The 26213-nt window shown below is 52.0% G+C and overlaps 1 protein-coding gene across 3 annotated transcripts in view; it reads right to left on the reverse strand.

Moving 5' to 3' along the window:
* The window catches only part of Sox102f (transcription factor Sox102F), a 189163-nt gene that overhangs the window by 156395 nt on the left and 6555 nt on the right, over nucleotides 1-26213 (reverse strand). Inside the window, exon 1 of one of the 3 annotated variants that reach the window (XM_076911018.1) lies at nucleotides 10355-10490. The exons of the other annotated variants lie outside the window; for them this stretch is intronic. The gene's annotated coding sequence lies outside the window, so the exon portion shown is untranslated. Of the gene's footprint in view, nucleotides 1-10354; nucleotides 10491-26213 lie in introns of those variants that run through there. 3 annotated transcript variants of the gene reach the window in all.

Consider the following 26213-nt stretch of genomic DNA (forward strand, 5'->3'; position numbering starts at 1 on the left):
ACAGACTTCATTGAAGCGTCGTAGAATTTTACAATTTAATCGCAGGATTTATGGCGTCTCATTTCGGTGGTCGCGAGACAGCAACGATTTTTCACGAACGAAGTGAGCCAATACCTAAGCCGTAATCCGTCCTCGAGCGTTCCCCGTCATTATTCGAAACGCGACGCTCGATTCGTGCGCGGATACATCCGTAAACGAACAAAACCTGACGAGAGAAAAGTAAAGAGGAAAGAAAAAAAAAAAAAGAGGAAAGAGTCGAAGCGCGTTGCTCAATAAGCATAATTTATATGTTTGCGCAAGAGCCAATTAAACGGGCGACAAGTCCCGGGGTAACGGGATAAATTAGGATGAAACGGTGAGCGTCGCAACGATCGCTAGCGGACGATACGACGAGTCCGGCTGGAACTCGGTTTCGATTTCCACGATCGCGCTCCCCGGCGCGTCCACGTGTTCCACGCGTAGCTTAATGACCGGGTTCCCGTGGCTCCAGCCTCTTCCGGGGACCTTGGGCAATCATGAATAATCGAAACGTCCCGATGAAACGAAAAAAAGAGGGGGATCTCGGCCCCGTGCATTTACCAGCCGGTCATACCCGTTGGAACTCGTTTTCTCTAGGCGATTCGGTAGGCGACGCCGAGCGATCGATCGCGCCGTTCAAAGGAGGAAGAATAAATTAGCGACACCGACGGAATCGTAAACCTTCGACGTGGATTCGGCGATTCAGAGAGGAGGAGGACGGGGGCAGAGCACAATAGACGCGCTATAAATTACGCTTTATAGCCCATCATAATTGTTCGCTCGTTGGACCTCGGGACGCGAGAGGCTCCGAGGAGGGTTTCGTAACCTCGACGGTACCATAAATGCCGCGACAGAATGGACGAATCGTATGGAATTTGCGTGAAAATTGATACCCTCGTCGCTACTGTGAATTTCGAGGGAATTGAAAAATTGTCCATCGCGCGGATGCTGGGTGTTCTAAGAATCGTCAAGGTTTTCTAGTCGATCGGTTGATAATTAAAACTTGGAAACGGCGCGTGTGTAATTACGTTTAATTTCAAAGATCGTCGCGAAGCATTGCCATCTGAAACTTCTGTTCTATCAATGTAACAGCGTCCACGAATGTTCCCGAAAAACCATTACAAACCAATGAAACGGTGGGTCGAGAAGGCTTTCGCAGAGTGTCGACGCGCGCTGCACAACTCGAACGCGCTGAAATGCCTGCGCGCTTCTCGCGCACACGCCGCACGGAGGAAGAGGTCTCGTATCCGAGACGAGCGTCAACGCGCGAATAAATCCTCGTTAATAATTCGTTGAAACGCGAGGGGACCGCGGTATGCAGGAGCCAGCGATCGTAAACGAGCGAGGAGACTTCTCGCATTCGCGTAAAACAAGAAATAAAAAAAAAAAGAAAGGACGAGAAAAGGGGGAGAAGACAACCCCTCCTTCCATAAGAAAGGAGGAACAACCCATATAAATCCTAATAAACGTATTTAAATTTAAAGAAAAGTCCGCGCGACTGGTTCCGAGTCGAGTGTCGCCCTTTTAATAAGCGTCCCTCTCTGGCAGCGCCCTCGGCTAGCAAGGTGTGCTCGAGGCAGGGGCGATTCACCGGTTAATTGTGACGCGTTCACGAGCTGGACAGAGATACGCTTCAGGGATCATCACACGGCGCAAGGAAGAGGAGGACCCTCTGCTCGATTGCACCAGCAAGGCAAAAGAGAAGGAGAGTGGCGATTTTATCGGCGTCGCTTCGCCAGCGAGAGCCTCTCTTTCGCCACCGCGCGCGCGCGCTGCTACCTCCCGCTTGAAATCCATCGGGGGTGTAAAGTGTAAACGATCCGCGCATCGACGGCTCGATATTGCGCGAACGATAACCCGTCGTTTCGATTAATCGAAAGTGTTCGCGGCGGCGTCGAGCAAGTAGTAGTGGTAGTAGCGTCGTCTCGTTCGTTTCATCGGCGAACGGAGCGGACGGGGCAGCAAGGAGACGGGGAGGAGGAAGACAAGGGTAGGATAAAAGATTTTCTCTTCTCCGGGTACGACGACAAAACGCAGGTACGTATAGTTAAAAGTATACGTGTATAGCGGTAACCGCGGGAGGCAGACCAGCGCGGGCTGGAACTCCGCTGGCTGTAAAGTATAAAGCATTAAGCGTTAATCTCACCGGTGGACAAGATAATGCCCGGAGTCGGCTCCGTGTGAGGAGCCTTTGAGTGGCTATTTATCTCGAGTTTAAATCGATTTGTATGCTAATCCACCCGGAGAAATCCGCCTGCGTACATAAAACTGAAGGAGGCCTACAAAACTCAGCCTCCATGAGATTCCAGATATATCCCTGACTAATTAGGCCCACCGCCGCCCTGCTCGGCCTCCCTTTCCACCCCTCCAGTTTCTGTACAGGAACGCGTTCTCCTCCCTCTCTCTCCCTCTCTCGCTCTTCGCTCGCTCGGATCTCATCGCGTCGCCCTTTTTCGATGATATCGACCTCCCACCCGTCGGAATTCGCCGTCTCTTCCTGAAGAAATCGTCGCCCCGTGTTCGAAGCGGCGCGTCCCTGGAACGCAACGATCGTTTCGAGGGCCCAAGCAAATGAAACGGAAACCCGATGGAACCGGCCGGCTCTTTCGCCAAAACGCGTTCTCCACTCGTCTGTTTTTGCACCCGTCTTTATCCACCTTTTACGATCTCGAGACTTCTAAACTCCTTCGTGAAACCGAAGCACCTCGCGAACGAAGGCTGCACATCGAAGCTTTGTTAAACTTTCCTCGCTTTGTCGGTGGATTTGGCTCTCGTGTACGCGAGATCAGATTCTCGTAATCTCTGTGCCCCCGGAGTCCGGCGGTTTCGTGACTTCGCGGCGATCGCGCGAGCAGATCGAGGCCGCAACAATAGAGTCGCGGTCGGACAAGCTGCGAAAACGCTCACGCCACTAAACAAGTACCCCGAGATAGATTTTGGGAGAGGAGAAAATAAAACGCGAGATGGTAAAAAAGAAACGTTTCCAGCCGCAGTGGGTTAGCAAACAGCTGTGCGGTGTTCGTCGAGCGAAGAATGGAGGAGGTAGGAAGAGGGAGAAGATCGTAGAGGGAGATTCTAGGGGAGGAGATTTTAGTGGCGTTGATGTTCGGTCTGGTCGGGGCTCGGACAGCTTCGTAGACGTTCCATAGACCTTAAAAGGTAAACTTGTTAGGTCGAAAGTGTTTGGACCCGGGTCGATGACCGCTTGATCGAAGCAGCTGCAGGTAACGATTCGGGTTCACAGGTAGATGCTCCGCTTTTAGATGGAAATCCCGAAGAATTCCAATGTCAAGCGGTCTCGCAATGTACTCGCGAGCTTTCGAGGCTGGCGATTGTTGCAGGGACGTGCAATTTCGGGGATACCGTCGTTTACCCTGCTCGTCCCTTCGACTTTATTATAAAGTTGTCGCTGGGTCGATCGAATTAATCGAACGACGTTTCTGCGAATCGGTAGAGCGAAGGGGGTGGGACAAACGCCGATCAAAGGAACGTGGCCATTTAGACGGGGAGCGCGCAAGATTCGAGCTGTTTCTACTCGTAAATAGTTTAGTGGGCGTGTTGTCTTCGGGATTGAAAAGCGGGAATCGCTTTCGGACGCCAGAGCCGCGCGTCTCTGCCTAACTTTATTTCTCAGTTGTTGCCCGTTTTACGGCTCGGATCTTCTACGCGAGCATTAAACCCGAAACGCTTTGATCTTTTATACTTACTTCGTAGAAGCGTGATCCGATGCGAGCCTAAGTGGGCGAACGGGTCAGATGACTACGGGAACACGCGTGTTGTTTCATATGGCGCGAACGATAAACGTGCGCGCGCGACTTTCGGATAAAAGTGCTCTCCTCCGTGCAAGCGTGCGCGTTTTTCGGCTACCTCCGAAATAGAAAATTACGAAAGAGATCCTGGTCAACCGACGAGGGGACTATTGGGATTCCGTTACAGCACAGTCTCTCAGCTGACGCTGGGTTTCATCGAGTTTTGATCAAAGACGCGCAGACATATTTGAATATTTTATTCGAGAAAACATTCTGAAAGCGCGGCAACATTCTCTCGCGACCTTTGCTCGCGTCTACGTGCAACAACGTTCCGTAAAAAACCGGCGATCTCTCAACAAGCCTGTCTACCTCCGCGCGTTCGACCAGCGAACAGATGCAAATCGGTAAAACTACAATCGCTCCCGGCTCGCGGGATCGATCGATCGATTCGAAACGGAACGAATATCAGCGAGCAGCAACCTACTCGTTGTTCCACATCTGTGCAGCCGGCGACAACAATAGAGAGCCCCGTCGAAGACGCGGCATTTTCCATGCCAAGGCGAACTGGATTCGCTTCCAAGATGGATTATGGTCCACGGGGAGACAGGTCTCATTGTGCTCGACCTGCCTATATGGCGAAAACCACCTGTTTCGCAAAACTCGGACGCAATCGGCGAGCCGCGCGAGATGCGTTTCTCGCGCGCGCCGCCGCGATCGCGGCTCGATAAACAAAACAAGAATGTAAACATATTCAAATCGGTAGGTTCGCGCGCTCCATCAGCCGCGCTCTAGCGCCTCGCGCCCCGTCCGCGGGTTGTTTCGCACGGAAACGTACGTGTCTCTCTCCCTTTCTGCTCTCGCGTCGCCGTGGATCTGATTATCGTCGCGAATTATGCGCGACGTTACGCGGGCACCGATACACGCTCGTTTTTCAAGATCGCGCCTGACTGATCCGAGATAATTAATATTTGCGTTTGCCGCGAGGCAGAGTTACGAGTCGCGAGTTGTTCAACCTCGCGCCCGTCCGCGCCGCGACCGTTACGGAGCATGTGGGTTTTCAACCGGGGAATTCGCCACGTTTTACCACGGTTCGAGCGTACAGGTGATTCGACGGAATCGAAAGGAACGCGAACAGTGTAAATTACAATTTTATCGAACCCTACCAAGCGGTGGCAATTTATGTTGCGAGCGATGGCAAGTTAAGGAAGAGTTCAATCTTTATAGCAGCTACGGTCGAACATCTGTCGTTTACACTTTGTACTCGAAATCATCGGTACTTAATTATCCTTGTACTCGAATAAATCCTATGGTTTCTTTGGTCGAATTAAAAGATTACAATTTGCGTGAAAACATCGTTCGCAGCCTGCTGTGGACTCGATCTTACCGTGTTCGACAAGAGCAAAGTTCTCACGAGTGTACAGAAATATATTTAAGCGGTGCGCACTGGAACACCGAATACTAAACACTAAATCGTTCGGTTCAACGAAGCAATCCGCTTGCATAGAAGATGACATAAGGCGTTTCGTAATGTTTCGCGAGGTATTCGTTTTTCCGCGTTCTCCTTTAATCAGTTGATGCAAACGAAGGCGGGTATCGCGAGAGAAACCTCAATTAATGCATGGATATCAGATTTCCAGTGCAAAATCATTTTTAGCCGATCTAAAATCAACGTGTTTAAGCGCACACGTAGACATTACATAAAGGAAACTATTTTTTGCTCTCTGCGAACTATTTCGCCGTGTATACCATTGCTCGCCGAGTGCTTGCGTATCACGATGCTTTGAAAAGGCGCGTAATTTACAAGTTCTTTCGTGTGTATCCATTAAATTAACTAAAAACAATGACACACGCGACGTATCACGGAAAGAGGATAAAAATACGGAAGAAAGAGTAGCCGCGCGGCGAAGGAGGAAATTAGCATAAGTCTGTGGTAACCGATAGAGGACGTGTCAGATTTGTATGGAAATCGCCAGAGGCGGGATGAATATACCGCGGTTTAAAGGATTTCATTTCGAGCGTTTACGAGTCGCTAACGCACGCGGCGACAAGCGTTGCGCCGGCAGCCACCGTGGAACGGAGCCGAGCGTAACTCAACGGCGATCGTTGAAGAGCACGCGAGAAACAAGCGAAGAAGATTTACGACAAGGGAAATATATACCTTCCTCCTGTGGTGTCTGCCGGTGTACGCCGGCGAACAGAATTCCGTCGCGGAAGAATGAGGGAAGGGGCGCAGAGGACGGCTCTGGTGCGTCGCAGGGGCTGCGAAACTCGCTCTCCTTTGTGACGTAGCGCGTAAAGGGTTTAACCCTCCGATTCTGCCCGGCGAAATCCGCCCAGACGACGCTTCCGCGCCGACTTTTAACTGTTACAGACGCTGCCTGGGACGACTGACTTTCTTTTTAATCCGCGACGCTTCTTGCGATCTTTCCGCTGGAATTAAACGGCACACCACGGATTTATACGCGTATTGTTCTAACGGAACGAAAAGCAACTTTATCGATGGGGTAGGTTAAACGTACAGGTGGTTTTCTACTCAGATTCTTTTAGCGAAGTAGGCTATGAATATGTGTGCTCATTCTTCCCTGGTTTCGTCTAGTCTAATGGTTATTGCAACTACCAGGCAGATTCCTTGCAACTTTGTTATCAAGATCGACGAAAATTTATCTACTCGCAAATTTATTGACTACCGGTTGAAAATTCCTTGAATGAAATCGCGCTTCTCGCGTCTTCGAACGATGTATTCGAAAGTCTGCGAAATTCGTGGAATCCTTATTGTTGCAAACAGCGAGTAGATCACTCGCGACTTTGTTACACGGATACACGAATACATTGAAGCAGCGGGGATATAGATTTCTTGCAACGATTACGTACAGGCTTTACGAACAAAACGCATTAATTAGAGATCTCAGCGAACATCGAATACCCGTGTGTCGTCGCGTACGTCTATCAAGAGAATCTGTCTTCCGAAATGAATCTTTCCGCGTCTGCGCGCTCCGCGAGGACAGATATTCGATTCGTTTCTAAAAGAAAATTCTACCGTCGACTCTAAAATCATCGCGCGCCTCCTAGAAATCGTTGTATGCACCGCGTGTACGACACGAGATCTTAATTAGGATCGACAGAGGTTCTCGCACCTGGCCATCGGGCGTGCGCTCACGAAACCCCCGCGCGGAGGCGTCGAAAAAAAAAAAGGGAAAAGAAAAAAAATCCCGATTTCTAAACTCGATTAATTCAGAGCCGCGGCGAGAGCGATGGTGGGGGGCCCCGACAGGTAGAAAGTATCGGCGATCCAGACGCGTTACGCGCGTCCGGATGATTTCACCGGCGTCGCGTCCCTTCCGAGCGCGGATTTTCTAATCCGCTCGCTGACCGTTCGCGTTTCAGCGTGCACGCGCGACAAATTGCCGGCGAGTTTCTAACGGCGTGCCGCGCGGCGGTTTTTCGAGCCTCTCCGCCGCCGGAGTGGCTCGAAACTCATTACCGGCGTTGCGTAGGCACGAGTTCGCCGGTAACCCCGGGGACCGGCGTCCTCTACAACGCTCGCGGATGCATGAAACGCGGACGCGCGCACACGCGGCTGAGGAACGACGCGCGGCCAGCGCGACCGCGACCGGAGGCAAGTAGAAGAGAAACGAGAAGCAAAGGAGCACATAATGCCAGAGCGAAACTGTATTACGTTCATTCGCGGCTTAACGTCGGGCGCAGTCACTCCTCGTAATTAAAATATTACCATCGACGGAGAAAGTCCGAGAAAGTGAGGGATCTCAGCGAGGAGCTGCGGAGATTCGCCGCTTTTGAAGGAAGCGGCGAGGCTCTCAGTGACGCGCGGACTCGCGCGTATCCGAATTTTCGATATTCGACTGACCTACTCCGACTGGCATATGTAATAGGTAATTTAAGTCGCATCGAAGTTCCTTATTAAGTCCAAAAATTATTCACGGTCTCGTGTATTTTGATGTAAAAATCTGTTGTTTAATCAGAACGATTACAGCGGGAGAGGAAGATAGTAACGGACGCCGCTCCAAAAACGGAGCTCTGGAGTCGCGCGTGTCCACCACGTTCTCTTCGATTCATCTCGATATTTCATTCACGACCGTGGACCGGAATGATTCGAGTGTGACGACCGACCAGTTGCCAAGAATGGACTTTTTCAGCAATTAAAATGACGAAAAAGAAGAGGAAGGGTTGCGAAGGAGGGTGGGCGATGGAGATGGAGAGAGAGAGAGAGAGAGGGAGAGAAGAGCGGAGGGCACCCGGTTCGTCCTGGTGGCGTTCGTTCAAACATTCGCGAGACGTGGGTTCAGCTTCCAGGAACGCGGAGGCCCCCAAGAACTTTCTTGGCCTCTCCTCTCCCTGTATCTGGCTGCCGGACGTTTTACGACGCTCGCCGCGCGGCCATAAATCGTGCTACGCGGACCGATTTATACATCGATATCGGTGCACTTAAGTATACAAATGTGCCCTTAATTGGACTGTCTCCTCCCGTGCGTACTATAAAAGCGGCACTTCACTCGCCACCCAAATCACCGCTGACAGCAGCTCCTTTTAAGTTCGAAATATGGCCAGTAAAGGTGGCCACCGTTCACCGTGAGCCGCGCCGAAAAAATCATCTCGCTACCTCGTGCAACTCGAGCTGCGGCGATCGTCTCGCAGAAGACTCGTGGTACGCGTTCTCGCTGAATAGAAATATGATTGAACCGGAGGTACTCCGTTCCACGTACGCGATACAAAGTGGCACAGTTTAACGCGGGAAAAAGGGGGAATAAATTTCGTTCGTTCGTAAGACGTGGACTAATTACAGGGAAAGATTAATAAGAGCGGCTAAGAGCCTGACCACGCCGATGCGCGTCTAAACTTTTGAACTGGAATGCACTTATTTATACGACGATGAAAAACAGAGAAACCTGTTCATTGAAAATAGAAGAAAAAACTGGCGAAGTAACAGTGCCGTTAATTCTCCAGCGGAACACACACGGTGGCAGGGATTTATGCTGCAGGAAGATCGAATCGTTACACTTGACGGGCTTCTGTTTGGAAAACGCATCGGTCCGGTCCAGGTTTACGCAACCGGGTTAATTAAATGTATTAGAAAAGGCCGGTGTCCCGCAAGATTAATAACGAGGCGGTTGGATGTATCGAGGAATTTCTATCCGCGATGGTAACGTGTAATTAGCAGCACTGATTAATAATTTACAACCTCCGCGGACCCGCGACGAGCGCGTCGTCCCGCGGAACTAATGCTTTCTCCCGGGTAGCTCTTCATCGCGTTATACTTCATAAAGCCGGTGAACGCTGGCCACCTTTTTTTCTAAGGGAAACAAATCGAAACAGGATAAAGGAAGCATAAATTCCAGCCGCGAAGGCGCGAGAACGAATAAATTGTGCTACGCGGAGCAGCTTCCGAGGCGGCTTCCTTTTTTTTGCGGCTAACTAAATATTATCTTTTCAAATTGTATCGGCAGATATTACCCTCGAGTTTTTAGTCGCGGTGTGTTTTAATGAAGACCGTTCGTAATTAACGCTTTAAGAGAATTTTACGGAAAACGTCGATGGAACGCTGAGAAAAGGACGTAACGACTGTGAATCCCCAGGCGCCGCGGCGGTGGATTTCAGAGTAATTTCCTCCTCGTCATCTAGCGCGGTGACGCGGCTGAATCAGCCTCGGCTACCGTGCACATAAAAACCGATCCGTCCAAGAAAGTCAAGCGTGTCGGAACGATGCTCCGTTCGCCAGGAGTGTGGCAATTTCATCAACGATTGTTAAATCGCCGTTTTTTCCCCCTCCCCGCGGAATTAAAATAATTGCGAATTCACGGAACAGTCTGACCAAACATCTGACTGTGCGCGTACCGCGCACGCGTATTTCGGCGTCGGATGCCAGAGCATTTTCCACCATCCCTGCAATTAATAAATTACGATCGCACGCCTCGAACACGTTCGACGCAGGGACCAAGGGAACAACTCTATCAGAGTTTATCCGCGAGGTTCCCGCGGCGAATTCCCAGCTGATAACTAGCCGCGGAGTTTCAATCGAGAGCTCGCGGTGTCTGTCGCGATCGACGCGTTACATTATAAACGTGACCGAGCTTGGGCTGGCGATATTTTCACCGGGGCAGAAATCGGCCGGGCGGCGATCACGTGCGGCCGATAGCAGGTCGAGTTCGACGATGTTTGTTCGCTCGGCGTGTCTACAACGCGGAGCGCCGCCGCCGCCGCCGCCGAACGATTATCGACCCTCGACAATCGAAGGATTTATCGTTAGGCATTCGCCGCGGCCGCGGTTCGCCTCGAATTCGCGGGGCTGTTCACGAGTCTCTCGTAGCTAGAACGAGGAGAAGATATCCGCGAGTAACTTCGTTGCACGTCGTCCGTGCACGTACGAGTGCACGTTGGCACCCGTGCGCCACCGCGGCGGCGTGCCGATTCCTCTTCGCTTATCGCTCGGTTGCTTTATTAGGAGATACCTTTCGACGGACACGTCCGGTCTGGCGACGTTTTCGCCGGTTTAAACCAGCGGATGGGGAGCGAGGAAACATCCCAGTGGAGGTGGGTGAGTAAAATTCGTGGAATAATCGGTTGGGACTCACCGTCGGTTCCGGCTGGTTGGTTCCGCGGATGAGATGCGTCGGGGATCGCGCGAATCATCGATCACAACGACCGTTCGTCCGCATAGTCGGTCTCCTCGGATGATATCACCTACTTCGGATGCGAGGACACACGAAAACAGCCCTGTTCACACTGACGCGGTCACCGCACCACGGTCACCAGTAGTTACCCCCGGGAGAACCAGTCGGGATCGTCTCGCCGGTCCACTTTAACGCACTGCGCGGCACGAGTTTAGAACTGATCGAGCGATCGTCGAGGTCGTAGCCACGGCTACGTTCTTAGCGGTCTTCCAGCGGTGGAACCTGTCACTGGGGAACAACCACGATCCTGAGTACGAAGACCCGTTGTTCGTCAAAAGAGAAGGGTAACGGAGAGGACACAAGCACACTGGCCACACGGTATCCGCGACAATGGACACCGGTTGTTCGCGGTGTTGCTCACTTTCGACTTGCGCCTCGATGACAACCGGACGGTTGAATCCGATCGGAGCGGGCGTAGAAAAGGACCACGATTAGATGGTGGAATAGGAGGCAAAGGGAATCGGGAGAAGAGTTTTTTCGAGGGGGAGAAAAAGAAGAAGTGGCGACACTGTCGGTTCGTACGGGCTAACGCACGACGGGACGACGACTCACTTAGCACCGAAAATTCCTGCTAGACCGTGAACTCTGTTCCGATTCAGATCGTGGACCACGGAGGTTCTCGTCTCGTCGTTGCTCACGGAGAGCGGCCGGCGATCGTTCGCCGCGCGTTCGTAACACGTTTCACCACCTGGAAGCACGGAATAACGGAGGACGGCGATGACGGTAGCGGCGACAGACGCGTGCAAGGGAACTGACGTTCCAGAACAATTAACCCCAAAGTCTAATCGATTTAATTAGGCGTCAAGCACAGCCTCTTTCCGATCAATCCTGCCCATCTCGTCCGTCGAGTCCCGAGACCTCCTTCTCTTCCTCCCCGTCATCGGGTCCCCTCGATTCTAATCGAGCAACTCGACGTCTTCTTTCCGTGTGTCCGGGACAGAGGAATCGGCCGGCGCAGCGGTGACGGCGACGTGCACGAGGGACAGACACCACGGGAAACGGAATCGATCGAACCTTTCTTCGTCGCACTTGTTGTTCTCAGGTGACTCGAGCAGGTTTTCCTCGCAGCATCGATCCGAACCGAACCGAACCGAACCCGAATCACCTCGCGACTCCGCGCGCGCTTCCTCTCGATCGAGGGACGATCGGAAACTTCCACGGATGGATCGCGTGTCCGAAGAAGAAGAGAACGTGGCCGGCGAAAAAAAACAGCAGACAGTCTTGGCGACGGGTGTGCGTGGTGGCGTGCGGTGGTAGCGATTTCCCACGTGTTCAGACGGGCGGGCCGCCCCGTGCGCGGCTTGCTGTCAGAGGGCGCGGCGACGGTGCCGTGTGTCCCGTCATCCTTTGACCCGGCGAACGCGAGGATCGCGAGCGGGCCGAGCGGGCCGACCGGGCGGCGGCGGTGCGCGCGGCGTGGCTGTCGCGGTTCTTTCGTTGCGGCCGCGAAAAACCCCGGGGTCCGCTCGGTTCTCGGTGGCTCGAGCCTCTGCCGATTTTCCCGGTGGTCAGGCCCGCGCGCGCGCGCGGTTTTCGGTCGCGGGACACGGTCCGCGTATGACACGGTGGGGGAGACGGGCGCGAATCGCCGCGGACGATGACAATGATAATGATATAACAATAGCGTGCGTTCTCCGCTGGTTCAGATCTTACACTGAAGACCAAGGTACACATACACATGTGTGTCGGCCGGGCCGGCAGGTAGAAGAAGGAGGTAGAGGCTGAGAGAGGTAGGAGGAGGTGGAGTGTGGCTCCGGAGGGAGGGGAGCCAGCACGCTCTTGTGCACCGGCCCCACACAATCGCGTGCCCCGACTCCGTATACACGGAGAGACGCGGAGAGGCCCCGGAGAGGCCCCGGAGCGTACTCTCTCGCCACACGAATGACGCGCTTTCCCTGTGTACCCTGTGTATCGATGTACATCGTCTCGCTCTGGCTACCTGCCGGCGACGCGGTGTGCGTATACCGGTGCGTGTACCACCTCGCGTACGGACACGCGTTCACCGGGTGAAACGGAGATGGGACGATGAAACGGGACCGAAAGAAAAGGGAGCGAGAGAGAGAGATAGAGAGAGAAAGAGAGAACGAGGTTCGCGCGCGTGTGTGTGTGTGTGTGTGTATGGCTACACGCGAGGAGACAACGCCATACCGCGGCGCGCGCACACACGGTTGTGCGCGCGCGTGTACACCAGCATCGGGCCCAACCTCGCCTCGTCCCGCCACGGCACCTCGCCTCACTTACATACGCGATACGATACGAGCGAGCCACAAGGCAGGCAGGTAGCGCACAAAACTAAAGAGACTCGGAGAAGCCGTGGCGGAGCGAGATAGTGACGGAGCGACGGAGAAAGAGGGTCGAGACGCGGCTCGCAGGTTGAACGGTCTCGAGGGGCGGGAGGGTGGGAACGCTAGAGACAAGGCATATCGACAGGAACGAGGAAGAAAGGGAGAGAGCGAGTGAGAGTAAAGGGTAGAGGGAGAAAAGAGGGAGCCAAGACTAACCACTAGCGTGGTAAGAGAAGAGAGTTGACCAGAGAGAAGAGACGAGAGGAGAAGAAAACGGCCTGTGGCCCTGGTGGAGGGGTGTGTGCTCCGTTGCTGCTGCTGCTGGTGCTGCTGCTGCTGCTGCTTCTGCTGCCGGTGCTGCTGATGCTGCTGTTGCTGTTTAAGCCGCGAGTACGCACGCTTTAAGGCAGTCGCGCGAGTATTATCTCCCTCCTCCCACCGGCCATCGCCTCGCCAACCTTCTAGAACTTCTGTTCTGGGGATGAAAGTGGGGTAAGACCGGAGCAAGACGTACATATCGGGCTCCTCTTCTGTTCATTGATCGGGTTCGCTCGGTTACGAACACCGATCAACGACGCGTTGTACTTACGAGGATGGTTACCAATCGAGAATCCCACGCGTATTCGTTAAAAATTCGCCCACCTTGGTACGCGTATAGTTTGCACTCATCACTGATTAGGAGCGCTCGTAAAAAGCAGCCGATCGATGGCTCGTTCGCACGCACGGACGCATCTCTCTGACCAGCGTCCCTCTGCTACGTTGTTACAATTTTCGAGCAACTTTCGGAAACACCTGCGCGGCCCAATTAGTCGCCGTGAAAAATCCTTCAATTCCGCAGGACGTGAACCGCGGTTATCGCCGCGAGCGATCGATAAAAGTGGACAAACCGCGCGTAAGAGGGATTAAGACGCGCTCTCGGAGCACCGCAGCACCGGTTGTCTCGTTTCCATCGGCCGAATTACCTGTCATCTCTTCTTATCTCGGACAATCCGTTCATCCGTTCCTCTGGCTCGCGTACCTCGTCCCAACAGAGGAGCCCTGATGCTCTCGTTTCATTCCCCGCTCGTTTTGCTCCTCTTCTCCCGTTGCGAGCAACGAACGAATCGTGAAATTAATTGAATCGATACCCCGTGCGACGTGGGCAAAAATAAATATCCTCCATTATACTTTCATCGTAACTACGGTTACCTACTCCTCTCGGTTTCGTCGTCTCGAGGACTTAACGTTCGCCAGATGCGCGCCATTTTATATTTATCTCCGCGTAACGAGCCGAAAACTCGTGGTCGATATTTCCATATTTGCCAACGGAATTGTTTACGCACGTACGCGAAGCTTGCCGGATCGCAAGTTTATCCTGAAACGCAGAGACACGCGATACCAGAAGTCGGACTTTCTTTCTCAAGGTAACCATCGACCAGATTCCGCGGCGAATAACGACACGCGTGAACAATAGAACGGCGGCACCGTTACATAAATCTCATTACCTAACAGGCCGAGTCATTGCACAACTGTATTTGCGTGCGTCGATGGTACCAAAGTGATTTGTTTGCGCGCAATTTAGAACATCTGTGCGCACGGCCTTCGCAGCCCGGCTCGTAGGCACACTCGTGATAATAACCCGACAACCGGCGAACAGGCGAAGGACGTTTCGGTGCTCGAAAATTCCGTTACTACTACTATCGCCTAATATTATTATTTGAAAGCATTTAAATGAGCAACGGAGCCAAAGCACCAGTGGAGAACGAACGCACGTGTACGCGTGCTTTACGAACAAAGCGACCAAGGTAAGCGATCACTTTTCGGTGCTCGTTAAACGAACCAAAACACCGATAACACGTATCAGAAGAAACAATACTACCACAAACTTACATGCATCCATACGAGTCTTGTATGAGAATCAGAGTTGAGAGATCACAAGCTTGGAGCACCCCGAGCAACAGTCGAGAGGCGAGGGTGGCGCACAAGGACACGAGGCACGATCAACGGCGCGCGTAATCGTAGAATTCCACGCAGGATCGGTCGTAGGCATATAGGGACGATGAGGACGGGCGATCGTTCGATGGCAAGGAAAAACGAAAAGAAAAAAAGGAAAAAATAAAGAAATCGGGCCACAGGGAGGGTGTTTGATTTATCGTTCGGTCGCGTTCCGCGCGGTCGAGGTGGCGCGATCGCAGAGGCCGTTGCGCCACGTCGCGTTCCAATTTTGACTTCCACGGCCGCATAATGAATCGCTATGCAAATCCTCGAATAAGGATCATAACTCATTCGTGCGATATCGTGTTCTCACACGCGGTCAATCGGACATGCCGGGACGGTGGCGACACGGCCGCGACGCGACTCGCCCCGCGACACACTGCCCAGATAAGAATACACCGTACACCGAACGCGGCAATTACAACTGCGTACGCTTCTGTGTGTATTTGCCACGCTCGGACGGCGCACGTACATATACACAGTGGTACGAAGGTAAGGTCGTCTCCTGTTGACTGCCGAAACCCGTGTGACGATATTTTGATTTCTCTGCTTCGCGATTGTTAGTAGCACGCGAGTCTTATAACAGAGAAGATCAGGATCCGCTAGTCTTGAACGAGTTCGACAACCCGACGCGATTCAGGCATTGATCTCCTTCGAGTCGACAGCATGTTAATGACAATAATGAAACGAACCAATCTTCAAATATTAACCAAACTAATCCGTGTCGATACGTGCGATGGACTGTCCTCGTCGCGAGTTAGGAGTCGCGAGTGTAAGTTACGTCTCAAGAATGGTGAAGATTCTTCGTTTTCGATCGCGCTACTTCTGTCTCACCCTGTGTACTCGAAATGCAGAAACAGAGCAGAGAGGACAAGAGACCAAGAGAGGGGAAAAAGAAGAAAAAAAGAAAAAAAGAAACGATCAACTCCGAGTGACATGAAATATGCGATCGCGTCCGCGTAAAAAGTATCGACCCACCGTCGTCCCTGTTAAGTGTCCGCGAAACCCACTCGCGACCGGGTTTCCTCTAGTTGCGTTTCGCAGTCCTCTGCGTCGCGAGCCAAGACGAGATTTCAGCTCGTCCGGGGGAGCCTGGCGTGATTAATGATCCCTGGATCGAGAATCCGTGAAACGAGAACCACGAGCTCCACGCGAGGATCCCCTGTCACCTGTGCGTGCGATCGCCTCCGTGTCTCATCGGACGAAACAGAAAACACCGATCTCACCTCGCGTACCGTCTAAACCTCATTTCTGTTGTGGCAGCGATTCTCGAATCGTAGCGTTTCGAGAGCCACGGGACGACGATTTAACGGTGGCGCGTATCACCAGTTCGAGGACACTTTGGTTCGCCCTCGTCGATCGGCGAACAGGCGAAGACGCGAGACAGACACGAAGGATACTACGAGGGGCTCGAGAAGAACGCGGAGCGGCGAACGAGGCCATGGAACGCGAACCGCGACGAGGGAGGCACTCGCGTGTTAACACATCCACTCACACGCGTACGCGGCGGTTATTAAAGCTGTTCGGGGGCGGATTTATCGCGTGCCCGGTGGACATTAACTGGGCAAAGTGTCAAGGGCGACTGAGCTTGTTACGGCACGGATGCCTCACTTTATCAGCGGACGAACATTGACGGGAAACCGTGAGAAAGAGAGACGGATAGGCGGATAGAAAGCGGCGCCTGAGAAACGTTTACGGAGGCCCGGACGGCCGTCGAAGTAAGAGAGAAAGACGGGCGAGCGCGAGAGGCCGAGGGGGCGGTTAAGGGTTCCGTTCGAAAAGCAGGGTACCCGTGTCCATTGACCGTAGGTACGCCAGTGTCGACCGCATCGATAATTCGATAAAGTGTCCTCACATTACCCTATTGATTGCTCCATTGTCCCGCGCGACGCTTCTCTCGTCGGTGCTTTCAGCCCTTGGCTCCGATGCTTTGCTTCCTCTTCCTCGGTCTCACCGCGGCGGACTCGTTTGTGTACACGATTATAACGATATTTCCATACGTAAAGGGATAGTTCTCTATCGATCGTAGTGGCTGCAGCCTCCCCCCGTTCCGTTAATCACGCCACCAGGGACGGGGGCTATTCAATTCGGACCCGACAATTATCCGACAACTCGAGCGAGACATCGAATCATCGTAACACCGATCGGTCTGACCCTTACTCGGGCGTAGGCGACGCGAGTTCCATAAAACGTAAGAAGCGACACCAAGGATAGAATCTTTACGAGTTTCTATTTAAAACTTTTGAACGCGAGTCGCGAGTTAGCCGGAGAGAATTCCAGCGTTTCGTTAGCATTGCAAACCAGCTGCATCAGCGAATCGTATGACACGCTGATAATTATCGCGTTAAACAGAAACCCTGTCAACCAGAGACGCGCAGTAGCCTCAAAAAAAAAAGAAGAAAAAAATTCATTTTACATACGAATACATATTCACGCGTAACTACGATTGTCCCCTGCAAGTTTCTTCGATTGCCGAATAACAGAACGAAGGTAAAAGTGTGAGAAAAGTATTTCAACGATACTAACGGTGAGAATGGTTGAAACGGAACAGAGAGGGCAGTCGATAGAGGGCCTGTTTTGCATAAAAATTCCCACTATTCTTCTATGGACCCTCGTACATCTAGGGGCACGCGAACGAGCGGATCGGGCCTCTCGTGAAATCGAGGATCGATTATGTAGCCGAGGAGGGTTCGGGAAGAAAGCTCGCGCTGGCTGGCCCGTGAAGGGGCCTGGCGAACAACACGCGCGGAGGAGAAGATCCGGGGCCAGTGCTGCATGCCTGAATCCTAATTGAATCGTCAGGACGCTCGACTACCGGCCCTTCTCTGGCCCGGCTGACATCAAGAATGTGACAGACAGTCGGGCATCGTGCCCTCTTCACGATCCCTCCGCGTCGAACCACCGGCGACCCGCCGTACGATTCGGATGTATCGCCCGTCGGTTCCGTCCGGCTCGTTTACGCATAATTTGCTACGCTGTGATTTGGGTTTACGACACGCGAACCCCTGCGCCAGCAGCCCCGGAGTAAATCAGCGAGGCGTCGCCGGCTCGCCGCTCGAACGGTGTTCCCTGCTGACCTTATTGCCGCTTTCGACGGCTTATTGGTTCGCACCGAGCGAATGAGTTCAGGTGCTCGACACGTTGTCGGTGGTTTACAGCCAGCGTTGTTTTACGGGCTCTCGCTGCAGGTGACGTTCGAGTTATGGATGACGCGTCTTAAGGGTGGCGCGCGACCATCGCGCACCCTTCTCGCGTAGTCTTGCGGGTACGAGATGACAAAAATATAGCGTTAACGATTTTTATATTATCACGATCTACTCGTACATTTTTAAACGTTAGAAAACATTAAAATTAGAAGGATATTTTATGAGCGATCTTTAACTGTCGACGGGCGGTGTAGTTAAGTTTCCTTTGTTCTTGAGAAATACTACCTTCGGTTTAGAACAACAATACAAATCGTAGCCATTGGAAGTCGCGACCCACGGAACCGATAATTTTCGGTCCCGTGTGAAACATCAGCCGGGGTTGGCTAGCAACGATTCCTTTCTGGCCTCTAGATAATCTTCTGACATTGGACTTGAGCTAAGCTTATCGTCGTGGTGTTTGTACCTGTTCTTGTGGGCGGAGCACGGCGTGCCATTCTATTTCAGCTCGGCTTTCATTCATAACTTGGGTTTTTAATAGCTTGCCGCAGCAGAACGCGCAGCGCCTCTGGCGACATCCGAGGCTAGCCCCGATTTCTTCGTCCCCTCGACGCGGACCGAACCTCCTCGCCGCTTTCGACGACGACAACCGTTGCATAAACCCAATACGATGCGAATTTTTATTCCCGGACCCCGACTTTTAATCGAAATTTTGTGAATGGAACTCCTTCTGCGGTCACCGGTGGCGATTTCCATATAATATCGCGTAAAACTTTCCAGATGAGATATCGGCGGTAATAAATAAAGGGGACAAAGAAAAAAAGAGAATGAAAAAGCTGAGCGGAATAATCAGTCCGTAAAGCGTAAGGAATGTTGTCCAAAGGTGTAGATCGCAGCGTTGCTCTTGCGATTCGTTATGGCCGCCGGTGTAGGCTCACAATAATGTAATTAGCGATCGGATCTTTAGACCGAGGAGAAAGTGGACAGCACCGTTCAAGACAAGACTGGATCGCAGATTAATTTTACCCAGAAGCTGTCCAGTTTCAATAATTGGTAGAAACTTCCTTGTCGCTATCGGCACGCTTCGGCTCAGTAGACGAGGGTTGGATAAACTTTCGTCTTATTGGCCGAAAATAAAGCTAAAATGGATGTCAGATCGTATCGAGTGCTATAGAATACCGAAGAAGGCGAGTTTCAACGCAAGAGGAGCAGAAACCGTAAATAACGAATTTCGCGATTCAAATTATGGCACTTTTATCTGAAGAATTGAATGGGACCGGCCCTCCATCTTCAGAAGAGAATGCACCGGGTCTCCTGAAGTTGATGTATTAAGTACACTCACTTTTAATTACGGGTAAAACCTCCCGCCGCGCCCTATTCTGCTAAATCTTCTTTTGAAGGGAACTAAAGCATGATCTTTATCAAAAAGCGTGTATCTCGTTATAACGCACGACGCTATTCGTTAGTTCAATTACACCAGGTGCGCAGGAGAAATTGTGAGAATCGCTAATTTTAAAATTCATCAAGATTATCGCGCCGTTATAATTTTTCGAATTCATCGCATTAATCTCGACGTGAACGGGGGATAAAAGAAAAAAGAGGCGCCCCTCTACGGTGTTCGTAATCGTAAAAACCACTCCACCGGGCACCTTTCTTCTCGATCACTATAATTATTCCATTTCTCACACTTTGGAGTCCTCGTGGCCAATAAAAGTAATAATTCCCTCTCCTGTAATTTATTTCTATACAGATCGCGTCCGATTCGCGCGGCTCGCGGATAAGACAAAAATCGTTTGGCCGTCTCGAGGGTTTGTAATTGAAAAAAAAAACTAAAGAAAAAAAAACGACGGGATAAGCACGGTAGCCTGGCTAGCCGTGTAATTACGGCTCGTCTTGACGAAAGAAAATCGACCGGCGAAAAATACGATTATCCGAGAGCGGGACGGGACGCGGTTTCACCACGCGCGGATGGAATTTGAGGAAGGCGGTTAATGAAGAAATCAGCCGGTGTAAACCTATGTAACGTCGAGCCCTGTGGTAGGAAAACGGGGCTGGTTTGCTAAGATCGCGAGCAATTTCATTGGCAAGAAACCCGGAATTACGCAACGAGGCAATAGGCCGTCCGGAATGATATATTATAGATGCGATACGAAGATTAGATGTCTGAGAGCAGATATAATATTATACGGTCTCGCGGAACGCGTTTCCTGTTTGACAAAAGAGAAACGGCCGCTAATCTTTCTGTTGGGGTGCGTGTGTGTTGCAGCATTGCAGAAAACCGTGGAGAACGGCGCGACCGAGGGGCGAGCGAGGCGTGGCCGTCGCGCGGCATCGGCCGCGTTTCCGGGCGGCGGAGAAACCGGAAGAGCACTTGTTATCGTCGAAAGCGTACATCTGCTCGCATAAACGTAACACGAGCACGGTGGAATTCCGTTTGACATCGGAGGAAACGGAGCGAAGTGGATCACGTTCGGATCAGATCGTTATCTCGGTTGTTTTTTATATAAGGCAAACTGTTAATTCGTTCTCGTGCATTAACGTTGCGTACGATCGGCCTCGGACCGGGCAGCCATCGCTCGCGAAACGAAACGGGTGCAATTAATCTGACAGCGCACAGACGTATTTCGCGTTTCGACCGTTTCCGGCTCTCGCGGACCGCTCCAGATGTTGCGCAATCTATCGCGCGCTTGTGTGTGCACGCGTTCGCTTCGTAACTCGCGCCGTTCGATCGACCGACCGCCTTGCGATTGTTGCTCGCGGACCTTTTACAAAAGTATCGCTGATCGTTCTCTTCGAAACCAATGCGGATCGTTTCACTTCTTTTTCTAACTTCAACGAAATATCAATTCTCTGCTGTACGGTCCAAGTATTATAATGAAGAACGTTTCCGAAAGAAATTGAAAGGCGTGACGAATCGATTAATTTGAACCTGCCACGAATTAATAAGTAATTCGCCGATAAATCATCGGAGTCGACCTCGATCCGGGCAACGAAAAATGGAGCATCGATAACTTTACGCATCCGCAGACACCGAAACGAACCAGCGCGCGCTGGTGTATCAGGTCCAGACGCTTGGTTCGTCGAAAGAAAGGACTTGGATCATCGAGGGCACCCAACGAGAGACAGGACCTAAAGGAGAAAGCTCGTCCCAGCCTCGTCATCGGGCGAGCGCCATTTTTGTCGCAGGTGCGGACGAATGTTCAGCAACAAATCATATCTTCGTTCCGAGAGCGTGTCTTCGTAAGCCGATTAATCCTATCGCGGCTGTATCTCCGTCTCGTTCCCTCCGGTTCCCTTTGGTTGGCTCTCGCGCGGTGGTTACAAGGGTACGATGGAAGGCCGTGACACGCATATAGGCAGAGAAACGCGCGAGGTCCTTTGGGCGCGCGATCATCCTCGAGCGAGCTTACGCGTGGAAGCAGGAGAGAACAGCGTACGGGTGAAACGGGTGTAGGGTGCGCGCGCGGAGGGTGGCTGGAGATATCCGAACAAAGAACGAAGAGGGATAAGGAGAGCGGTATACACGGGTTGGCGCGAGGACCAGGGACGGGAAGGGAGGCGAGGGCGACGCCACGAGGCTTATAAATAGACACGCGGATAATCACTCAGGATTTATGGTAACCACGGATTATCAAGTTGTACAAGGGGGTATATTTCATATTCGCGACGTTACCTTATTTCAATGGGGGAATACCTGTTCCGCGCGTTACAAACTGCATGAACGCGCATACACGAGACGACACGTGTGTTGCCTCCGCGTCTTCCCGTCTCTTTCGCTCCGGTGTCCAGGGGTGTGTACGTGTGTAACGTGCTACGTACTCGAGCGTGGCGCACACCGACGTAGGGCCACGAAGACGCCACGGAACTGGCTCGAAGAGGCGTCCAGGTGCTCCCTCTCTCTCTCTCTCTTTCTCTTTCTTTCTTTCTCAGTCTCAGTCCCCCTTTTATCTCCACGATGCACTCTCTCTCAGTCCGTCTTGATCCTGGTCAGGCCGCAGCGGCTTGGCCTTCTCTCAAAATCATTCCCACGTTCGCCAAGAGCGCCTACGAAAGTGGCCAGCCACTTTTCCGAGAGACCGATCCCCTGACCGATCACCGACGACACCGTACACCGGCTCGATATCCGCTCCCCGAGATTAGAGCCGGGGCTCTTTTAACGGGCCGGAACGGCGTCGTTGGCGTCGCCCGTCACAGCTGGAATTTCGAAACCACTCGACCGAAAGGATGAAATTGCAGGCGAGATACGCCGCGGACGTGGCTCCTCCGTGAACGGCCGATGGAGGAGCAGAAATTGCTACCAGAACCGGGACGCGCGCCGCGACTCTTCCTTCCACTTTTTCTTCGCCTTCTTCTTCTTCTTCTTCTTCCTCCCCTTCTTCGTCCTCCTCTTCTTCTTCGTCTTCTTCTTCTTCCCCGTCGCCGTCGTCGTCGTCGTCGTCGTCGTGGTCGTTCTTGTCGAGGTGGAACACGGAATGCGTTTTTAACCCGTCATTTTGACCCGCCCCTTATAATCGGCCGTGTTTTTATTTATGAGAGATGTAGTTGTTTGTCTGTTTGCTTCTGGATTAGAGAGATGAAGAGTTACGAGGGTTGTCGGACGTTACGGAGTGGCAAACTTTTCGGAACCCACGGAGAAACGCTACAATGTCGGGACATTTAGATTATTCGATGAGAGTATCGAAGGACGTTGGAAAGCATGTTCTGAAAAATAACTGCCGCACGGTTGCCACGATTTTAACGATCGAAAGTTATAATACCGTTTATTTTCGATGCTCGGAGAGAAACTACTTTGTGCTCACATTGAAGCAAGGATCGACGTTTCAGTATCAACTTCAACTCCTTCTCAAATTTCATGCGGTCCAACGGGGATCTGTATCTTGAAGAACATAAAACGTTATGTACACTGTCTCGGAGCGGTAATTTTATTACCGTACGCGCCACAACCTATACTATAGGTTGCCACCTTAATCACCCTTATAATACCACTGTTTGCGGCTGTATCTCGCTAGGATCAACAAATGAAACTATCCCTGGATGCTTACATCCTGCTAGCCATTCTCTTAAACATGTTACAAATACGTATAACGTAGCATTAGCGAGCGTTCCTATTTTATACTGAATCAGAATTAAGTAGAAAGATCTTCTTAACCGTAGAAGCATCGCTCAAGTCGGTGTGACTCGTGAAAAAAGCAATTTTACGAAACGACACTGCCATAACACCGTAATAAAAATTAATTTATCGTTACTCAGAAATCACGAGAGAAACCTGAAAGAAAGGTACTTGGATCGACAAGTTTACGTCGTCGAAATTATTATTAATTCCGTTCGATGAAAGCGAGCCGCGCATCTCCGCCTCTAAACGCCGGCTCCGTAACGATCGTGCAGCAATACGCAGGAGAAAAGAGTCGAACGGTTCTATCTCGTCTAACAGGATTCGATTCTTCCGTACATACATAACTTCTCTCCTGTACGGCGAGAAGAGAAACGCGTGAGAAACGCCTCTAACCAGTAACCCCTCGACTCGCGCGACCCTTATCGAGCCGCGGGTATCTCGCGCGTACCCAGGCCCCGCTCGATCGATTGGGTGAAAATGGAAAATGATTCCCCTCTGAACGTGTTTATCGATATCGAACAAAGGAGAGCCGCGAGCCCCGATAAGCTCGCCAGCCAAGATCTGTCCGGCGATTCGTCGGCTCGCTCTTTCGCGGCAATTACGAACGAAGCCTGGAAGAACGCAACGCGCGAGTCAACCGCGTCCTGGCTCGTTCCGCCGACAGAGGCAGTGTACCGCAGATAATATCGCCGGGGCGCAACAATAGAGAGAGCCCCTCTCGCCCGCCTCGATCCACCACCAAGATCTTCCTTCGTTCGCTGTCCGCCAACCCCCCAGCCGCTCGCTGGGCCCATCGCGCGCGCAACCACCCCCGAGCCCCTTCTGACGAAACGTTCCCACAGAGCGAGCTTACACGTGGGATTAACGCACCCATCGGGATTCCCATTGTCAACGCACGCACACACGCGGCTAGGTGCCGCTCGTACAATGGCCCGATATTCCACGATCTAAAAAGGAACGGCGTCTTTCTACGCGATTGTTAACGGGCTGCCTCCATTATGGGCCACCGGGACCCGACCCCTCGGATCAGGTTGCGAGGATTTCCACTATCGGGACCAGATGCTCGCGGGGTTCGTTTCAGTGCTTCGAAGACACAGGTGGAGAGCTGTTTCATGGTTTCCAAGTGCAGTGCAAGTATTCGATGTTTCTACCCCTTGATGGAAATATTAACCAGGTACTGTTTGGTAACCAAAATTAGTCGAGAACATCGAAATCCTGTCTGAAGTTCTATTCTCCGAAGAAACGAGCACTAAGAACCAGCCACGGAAAAGCGCGTCCACGGTAGATCCTGTGAAGAAAAACTTCGACACGCAACACGTTGGCAAGCACGCGCGCAAAAACGTTGAATCGATTCATCTAGCCGGATGATTAGCAATCTCTTTCAGCGCGGTCACGGCACGTGGAGCCGTGCAGAACACCGGGGAACCTGGCTAAACGCCTGGCCGTATGAAAAGCCGTTTCACCCGGCAGGCACCGTTACGCGTCTCGACGCGTGCTCCGTCGCTGGTTTCTTGACCTTGGTACCCGTCGAATCTCGTCCAGGCTCGCGTCGATGGTCCTGTTAGCGTGACGGAGCAGCCGACGTTCGTACGCCACGGGTAGCGACGAAACGGGAAGATGGCGGCTCGGACGCACACGCGAGCGGTAATTGAAGAAGATGCGCCCCTATGTGCCGGGCATTCATCTGACAAATCCATTCATCCGTTCACCTCAACCGCGGCGGCCTTGAGCGATCCAACGGCAAGTATACACGGCCGAGAGAAGTAACCATCGCATTCCAGCGCAGGCAATGAAAGCGCGCCGAGAATCGGCCGGGTGCGTCGACGAGGAACGGAGGAACGGTACTTGAGGGCTTGGCGCTTCTTTCTCGCACTGCTCGCGGAATATTCGGTTCTCCGTCAATAAATGGTTAAATTTTTGTTATTTTAAGGACACGTATATTAGCGCTGGGTCGAGTGGCTTTCTTTATTAAACCTCGCTTAAAAAGCGTCGAGAATACGAGGCCAATTATAGAACCGGAGGACGGGAATATCTCGCGAACCAAAGTGCTACCCGATTGTCGTAACGACGAATGGACGCGTACTCGAATCCAGCCGTTTATTTCCCATCAGCCTAATACTTTCGCTCCCAGCCTCGTACGGAGAACTATATAAGAACGATAAAGAAAGGCGTGCAAACGAGGGGTTGGGCGGGGGATCATTTCCGGGCGATGACTTAGGCGATTCCAGTGGAATCACCGTATGCTATCGGCGCGCGTATTCGGTCCACGGAAATATTCCGCGATCCCGATATCGAAATCATTGCCTTCGAGATCCGTCGTGAAACGCTCTCCCTTCGGGGCGAGCGCGTTCATTAGCTCGATAATGGGTTACTCGAGCGGGCAGGCGGCGGCCTCCTTCCACCCCTCGAATCGGCGTTAGATTAACCGCGGCATTCCTGCCCGATGCATCGACCGATCGGGTTTATTCGAACCCAGCTGGCAAGCATTCGGCATAACATTCTTCCCCGCTGTTGCACTTTATACGCGAACCAGTCGTTTATCGTAATTCGAGCGGGACGACGACGGCCACGGGCAAAGGTATCTTCTAGCCTGGCCAGGATCAGCGACAGTTAACCGCGCCAGGTACAATGTCAGTCATGAAAGAAGGAGATAATGCGAATATACGCGCCTATTAACATTCCGCTCGCCCGATCGAACGAGGCTGCCGGCTTCGCCGAGCCGTTTCACGATCCCCCTTAATTAGCCCTGGATTTATAATGCCGCCAATCGAAGCGTCGATTGATCATTTTAGGAGCTGGATCCCCTCTCGTTGTTATTACACTGTTGATACCCCGAGACGTGTTACGTGTAAAAGCCGAGATGCAAAGTTATAGTTGGATTCCGGTGGCTGAATCGGTTACCAGGGATGGGGCGATCGAACGCGTTAATAAGACCGAGTGGATGTCCAGCGAATGCGATCGGGCAATGACCGTCTCAAGGCAATGATAAACGATCTTCTTATTGCCACTGTTAAATATCGCTGCTCGCTCTAAAAGCAGTCGGCAAATTCTACGAGAAATTGTTTCCAGAATTCGAACAAAGCGTTTGACAGACGACTTAAAAATAAGACGAAAGTCGAGAATAATAAAATCGCTTCTAGGATTTAGTCGTTGAGAGCGCGTGCATATCTGGCAAATCTTTGGAGTAGTTTCCTTTGGAAACGGAACTTCGCGAGCGACTTCGTTATCTTAGATTTGTATCTTGT

This window comes from Xylocopa sonorina, chromosome 3 (assembly GCF_050948175.1).
Source record: "Xylocopa sonorina isolate GNS202 chromosome 3, iyXylSono1_principal, whole genome shotgun sequence".
NCBI lineage: Eukaryota > Metazoa > Arthropoda > Insecta > Hymenoptera > Apidae > Xylocopa > Xylocopa sonorina.